This window comes from Lutra lutra, chromosome 2 (genome assembly GCF_902655055.1).
Source record: "Lutra lutra chromosome 2, mLutLut1.2, whole genome shotgun sequence".
Lineage (NCBI taxonomy): Eukaryota > Metazoa > Chordata > Mammalia > Carnivora > Mustelidae > Lutra > Lutra lutra.
The window spans coordinates 150261987-150269401 of NC_062279.1; positions in this window are offsets into that span (position 1 = coordinate 150261987).

Genomic DNA, 7415 nt, shown 5'->3' on the forward strand with positions numbered 1-7415 from the left:
CTTGGGCAAATTACCTACACCTTTGTGTCTCAATTTCACCATCTGTAAAATGAGGATAATACAGTATCTAATAATAGCATCATTTTCAAGAAGATAAAAAAACATAACACAAACATAGGATGCATAGCTTCAAAGCTTTTTCTAACTCATTATTAAGTTGGGGACCAACAGGTTGTAAAAATGATTCAAAGAACATTTGAGGGATTGAGATTTTATAGACACTGAAGAAATTATATCAGAATAAGACCATTAGATTAGCTGTAAAACTGGTTAATATACTATAGGCAATAAATCCAGAATCTTTGGAGTTATCTTGTCTATTATACATCTCTACCAAACAAAACCTTCACATTGACAGCTGATTTGAAGAGTGTGGACCCTAAGTAACAAGAAACGTAAGTGAGATGACCTAGAGCCACACTATCAAATATGGTAGCCACTAACCTCATATGGCTACTTAAATTCAAACTTAATTAAAATAAATAAAATTAAAATTCAGTATCTCAGTAGCCACATTTTAAGCACCCAATAGCCAGATATAGCTAGGGACTGCTGTGTGGGAAAGGGTAGAATAGAGCATTTCCAATCATAGCTCAATATTATAGTGGATAGCAGCACCCTCAAAAAATCCTGGGTGGCATTGTTAGCTTCCTATGGGTGCTGAAACTAATTACCACAAACTTAGTGGCCTAAAATAATACAGGGGCTCCTGGTGACTCAGTGGGTTAAGCACCTGCCTTCGGCAGGACTCTGGGATCAAGCGCCACATCGGGCTCCCTGCTCAGTGGGGAGTCTGCTTCTCCCTTTGCCCCTCCCCCTGCTTGTTTGCTCTCTGTCTCTCTCAGATAAATAAACAAAATCTTAAAAAATAAAAAAATGTGAAAATAAAAATTAAAAAATTAAATAACACACTTATTATCTCATGGTTCTATAAGTCTGTAAGTCTGGCTAAGCTCAACTGGTTTTTCTGTTCCAGGTTTCCAAGGCCAAACTCAAGGCGCCAGGCAGCTGGGCTCCTACTAGGGAGCTGTGGGGAGATTCTACTTCCAAGATCCATTAGGCAGAAAGAAGGACGGAGGCCCACTTCCTTGCTAGCTGTCAGCCTGGGGCTATGGTCCTTCTGCTGCTTTCCATGTGGCCTTCTCTAGCAACAAAGGTCAAGTCCCTCAGATGTCTCCAATTCCTCTTCTGCTGTATCTCTCAAACTGACAACAGCTGGAGAGCAGTCTCTGCTTTTATTAAAGCCTCCAGTGATTAGGTCATGCCCTCTCAGACAGTAGAATATCCCTATCTGAAATTCTATAACCTTAATTACATCTGCAAAGTCCTTTTTACCACATGACATCATAAATTCACAGGATCCAGGCAGGGAATAGAATGTGGACACCTTCAGGGAGCCGATATTCTGCCTGAAACAGTGGGCTTGCTAGACAATGTTCAATATAATCTCAAGAGAATATGAAATCCAACTTTTGTCTTGTTTCCAAGCATTGGGTAATTCTTAACTTCCCAGAGTTCTCACTAGGATTAAATATGTGACCCACCTAACGTGCCTAAAACAGGGTCTGGTGTCAAATAAGAGCTATAGAAGTGTACCATTAAACCTTCTGTGCCTCAGTTTCCTTACTTGTTAGATTTGAGTAGTAACTGTGCATGAGGTTGTTGGAAAGATGAAAAGGCTAAGTTGTGTTAAGTTAAGTTGTGTTGTGTTAAGGAATTAAGCACAGTGTTCCTTACAGAATGCCCTTGGTCTTAGTGAAGAGACAAAGGGGACAGTGTTGGCAAACAGAAGTCTTGCTCCTATGGGGTGGAGGAAGAAAGGTCTGGCTCCTCCTCTGCCCACCCACCCCCTGCACCCTGCATTTCAGGTGCAGATGAAGGGACAGCAACCAAACCCCCAGAGGCCCAATGAGGACAGCTCTCCCCTTCAATGAGCTGTCTCAAGAAAAACATCTTATGCTTCCTCCTGGGATCATGAGGAGAACAGGAATCTGTAGAAGTGTGGGCCAGAGAGGACACAGGGAGTGGAGATGAATGGCCAAATGCCTCCTGGGTCTCTCTGTGAAAGCCAAAGGAGCCACTGCAGGTTTGAGTCCTCCTCTCTGAAACCTTTTGGAGTGTAAAATCAATGTGAAAAGAGAAGATTTTATTGGTCTATTGTTAGAAGCAGAACTCAAGTGCTTTGGATCTTGATCTTGTGTTGTCTATGAAACTGCTCCTGCCTCCCCACCATGGTGGGGGTGGGGGGTGGCACTATCCCTCCCTCTTTTGTGTCCACATTGCACCTCAATGGGAACTTACAGTGGTAGCAATTCTGTCACTTCCTTGTATTCATTTTTGTTGCAGGTACAAATCTCATGAGGGTCATGCACACATACACACAAGAAATGTGCCTCTCTTTTCTGGGATTCAATACAGTGCTTATGCTGAACCCCTCTTCCCACAGGAGGCTCATATCAGTCCATACAGGGTGTCCCCCTCCTCTGCCTGGAGTCTTACACACAACTTGAGGCTGACATAGAACCAAGGCTGTGGAAGCCACACAGGGCAGGGAGGATGGCAGGGCAGCTGGTCGTCACAGCCATGAAGCCCCACCCTTAGCTGGCATGTCCAGCATCAGGATGACTCTCAGTAGTCAGTTCCTACAGGACACTCCTGGGCCCATGAGAGTGGCTTTCCCATAACCCTGTGCTGTTCCACACACACAGAAGCATCTTGTGACTACTCAGCCAGTCATACCGGCTCTACAGTCCAGAGCCATCACAGACGGATGTGCCCTGCCTGCCCTGCCGTTTACACCTGATTCGTGCAGCTTTTTCCTGAAGTAATCTCCCCACACAGGTACACACCTGCAAACAGCCCTCCTCAACTCCCGCTTCTCCAGTCAGGGGGTGGCCAGCCAAAGCCGCTTCCCCAGCCCCAAGGGGTGAGTGCCCCCAGACTGGTCACATGGGTAATCACTTAAAACTAATTACTCACTTGTGTCAGAGAGATGGCCTCCAAACATCTGGTTTGGATAATCCTCCTCTCCTCCCCACAGCCCAGCCTGAAACATTCTACCAAATGTTGCAGGAAAACATACAACCTGCGCAGCATCCCAGGTGTCCATGGCCAACTGTGCAGGCCAACCCCTGGGAACAAATCTGTACCCGGCAGAGAGGCTCAGATTTCAGCGTGGTCATTTTCCACAATTCAGGACAGAATGCACCCACGCCTTCCCTCTCTATCACCCCAAGAGAGGAACCTCACCCTGAAATCAGACTCTAAGACACTGCCACCAGGGAGACAGCCCCAGGGCTCTGTGATGCAGGCATTTTACACTTCAACGCAATCCATCCATTCATTTATGTGTTTATTCGATAAACCTTTAATAGACCCAACTAGACCCAAGGTGCCAGATAGTAGGAAATCCAGAGAAATTCTATGAGATCACCTGTTACAAGCCTCTCTTGCTAGACAGCAGTCCTGGAGAGGAGGAGGTAACACCCAGAGCCCACAGCCACTTCAGTAGGTTAGCCTGGACTACCGCCTACTGCACTGATCACAACACCCATGGGGACACTGAGGCCTGAGGCTCGCCAACACAGCTGGCTGCGGAGGTCAGCTCAGACATGGAGACTTTCTCTCCTTCCTCTTCTCTCCATCAGCCTCCCACACCACGGAGAAAACATCAGTTTGGTTTCATGCTGTCTGCTGTTGTTGCTACAACAACTTCATTTACACCAGCAAAGAGATCCTTGTTATTCATCAGATTGCTATAAAAAGGAATTTAAAACTTTCCAGAACCTTCAGGGCATCTACTATGTTGAGATTTGTCTAAGACGTATAAGAAGCTGTCACTTCGCTTCTCCTCTGTGAGGAGTAGCTTGAAAAGTCCCTCACTGTTAGAGATGTCCCAACACCGGGGTAATTCCATGTGGCTTTTCCCAACACTTAGAGTTAGTCAGCCCCCACCTCTCTGCCTGTGGGCATGGAGAGCTGGTTCCACTCCCACCTCAGCCCATTTCAGCAGCTCTCCAACTGACCTCTTAGCCTCCACCCACCACTGTCACTGGAATGATCTCTATAAAATGCAGAGCCAACTAGGACCCCTACCCCACCCACCCTACTGAAGTCATCTTCATGGCCTCCTAAGCCAGAAATAATTTTGAAGAACTTCATTGGCAAGACCTTACACGATTTGACAGCAACTGACCTTACCAGCCTCATCTTCCAGCACTCTCCACATCTCTCCTCCAGGCCCTGTGATCCAATGACACCAAATGCTACACTGCTCCCCAATACCCTGTTTTTTGTTTTCATACCATTCCACACCCAGAATGCCTTTCCCTATACTTCCACCTGGAAATCTCCAAGTCACCTTCACCCATTCAGTTGTCAACACATTGGTCAATTATTCACCATTGTCCTAACAAAGTGAATTGTGGCTGTGTCTATTTCTGTGTTACTTTCCACATTTATCTCCCATGTTGTACTTTGTTTGCTAAACTAAACACTGTACACTGCTTAGCACAATTATTTTAATAAATCAGTATCGAGACATATTTTTAATATCTCTATTTCTAATTTCTGATGTAGTGCCATGGCATATAGTAAACACTCAAGTTATGTTTGACAAAGAAAGGAAAGGAAGGGAAGGGAAGGGGAGTGGAAGGGAGGGGAAGGAGAGAGGTGGAGAGGGAAAAGAAAGGATGGGAAGGGAAGGAAAGGGGAGGGGAGATGAGGGGGAGGGAAGGGGGGAGGGAAAGGGAGGGAAGGAAGGAATGGGAAGGAAGGAAAGAAGAGGAGAGGGGAGGGGAGGCAAGGGAAGGCAAGGGGAGACAAGGGGGGAAAAAGAGAGAAAAAGAAAGGCCAAGATGTTCCTAACCCAAGTTCACCAATACTTTCTTTTCCTCATTTCCACCCCCTACCTATATCTGATAGTAGCACTGCATATTCATCCGGCCATTTCTTAACTTTGGGGTACAGTAGATGAAGGAACTGAAGCAATATTTGCAGTGTGAGGCAGAATTTTTTTTTCCTATATACTCCCATTAAAGCCACCAAAAAATTAAATTAGTGGTTTTGACATTTTTCTGCCTACTTGCTGATCTAAGCCTCAAAATAGAGCCTCTATAGTCCTTTCTTATAGCCCATCTCAGTGTTTATAAGGTGGTAGAAATTGTGGGACTTACCTGTTCCTGGGCCAAGGTCAGAGGGAGCAAAGTATGGCTTTATTAGACTTTGGAAAAGTTCCCTATAGGAGGCTCCTTCTCACATATATGAGTCGTGGCTGGTAAAATACATCTAGCAGGTTCTAACCCTGCTGAAAGTGTGGGCCATGGTCAGTAACCCTCACCTAATATATCACCAGAGATCTTGCTCCTACTACCTTTTGTTCCTTACTCCTTCTCTCTGTGGCTGGGCTGTGCGAGGCCACTAGGAAACTGTTAGCGTTCCCCTCCCTCAGGACAGTCTTGTTACTCAGATTCACTACAGGTGGAGGTTGGGGATTTATGCATTGTGACACAATCAGAGGATCTTAGAAACAGGGGTACCTTAAAAAGTCATCTATCCAAGTTTCTCACTTTACAGTGGAGGAAGCAGGAGGTATACCGGGGAATGAGCCCTCTGCTATTACTAACCAGAAGTGAATGAACTGGCTAAAGAAGCATTCTGAAACCCACTTTCCACCCTGTTTGGGTCACTCTGGGCACCAGAACCCTAACTGCAATAGACAGTTCAGCTCACAGAGTTCAGGCATCTCTACAGAGTAAGACCTGTGTGTGGGCAAGTGTGGGTGATTAACTCAGCACCTTACAACAACAGGGTTCATTCAAAAGCACTGATCTCACACTCTGAAAAGAAATAACCTAAGCTTGTAGTCACACAAAAACAGCTTCTAGTTCTTCCTTGAGTAGAAGTCCTGAGCTGCAAAGAGTAAGGAAAGACCCCCTGTTCTGGTCTGCTCTGGGTACTTGTCTTCTTGCAGGCTATGATAACCCTCTTAGGGCCCCACAACTCTTTTCCCTTGTGAATGCCACTTCCTTTCCTGAGACAAGGTCATCATTTTCAGCTTCAGCTTGTGCTTTTCTCTAAGCTTCTTTGCTCTAGCAATAAAAGGCTATTTCTATATTTGATAACTTTTACAAAAAGGTTAGGTGGAGGAGGGGGAGTTCCAATGTACAAATGGATTTGCTCCATTGGCTGGAAGCAGGGTGACTTGTTATTTCCTGTGTAATATTAATAAACACTCACCCTAAGTGGAGCAGGTAAGGGTATTTCCTGCTTAACTATTTCATGCCTCAGCTCCATGGACTACGTTACCAGAGAAGAGTAAGACCATGGGGAGCTGTCGGGATTTCTTTTTTAATATAGCTTGATCTGGTGCAATAACTTTCCAGAAAATAATTTACCTAAATTCAAAGAGTGATATTTCCCTGGACAGCACTCTAGACTCCAGGCTAATGAGATTTGGACCCTTTGAAAAATACTTAATCTACCAAGTTCAGGACTCAGAAAGCACTGAGCTAAAGACTTAACGTTATTTCATTTGAGTCTCATAATAGCCCTATGAGAAAGATACTATTGTCATTACCACCTTGCAAATAAAAATGCTAAGGTTTAAACTGGTTGAGCTATGCAGTATTACACACATTAAGTGGCAGGATTAGCTCCACTGGTGCTCCAGCCAAAGTAGAGCATTTAATCATTGCACCAGGAACCTAGAGTAATGGACAGGGTCGTACTCCTGTGTTGAAGTGCAAGAAACTATGTTTAAATAGAAGCCGCATTTCTGCCAAGGCACTCTTCCTTGACTGTCAAGTGTCATCCTTTTTAGAATGACATATAGTCTCATATATCTCTGCTATGACCTATCACCTTCTTTGATCTCTGCTATCTCTAAACAATTTGTCATCCGTCTTCCAAAGTCTCAGCACTTTGGCCAGCTCATCTCTTGGCAAGTCCAGAGATGACAGTACAATGTATCAAACCCAAGGTTTACCTGTGAAGGGGAAAGAGAGATCATGACTTTGAGTGACTGAGTAGGAGTTAGGTACTGATGAAAAAAAATTCATGTCAGAAATCTCAGCTGAGTGTCTCTAAGGTTTGGGACACAAACATGTAAATCCACTTTGTCTTTTTCATATGCCCTTAAGCGCACCCTGGGTTTGTAGTTGCATTCTCTTATTCTTCCCAATCCTACCTCTTTATACTCTTTATACCTCTTCTACCCAATTCCATACTTGAATTTTATTTTTATTCTGCTGTTGTTGGGTAGAATGTTCTGTAGATATCTTTTAGGTCTAGTTGACTTATAGTGTTGGTAAAATCTTCCGTTTCCTTGTTGCTCTGCTTCCTAGTTGTTCCATTTATTATTCAAAGTGAGGCATGTATGGAGCTCTAAAGTTAGGTTTACTTTAATTATGTGTTTA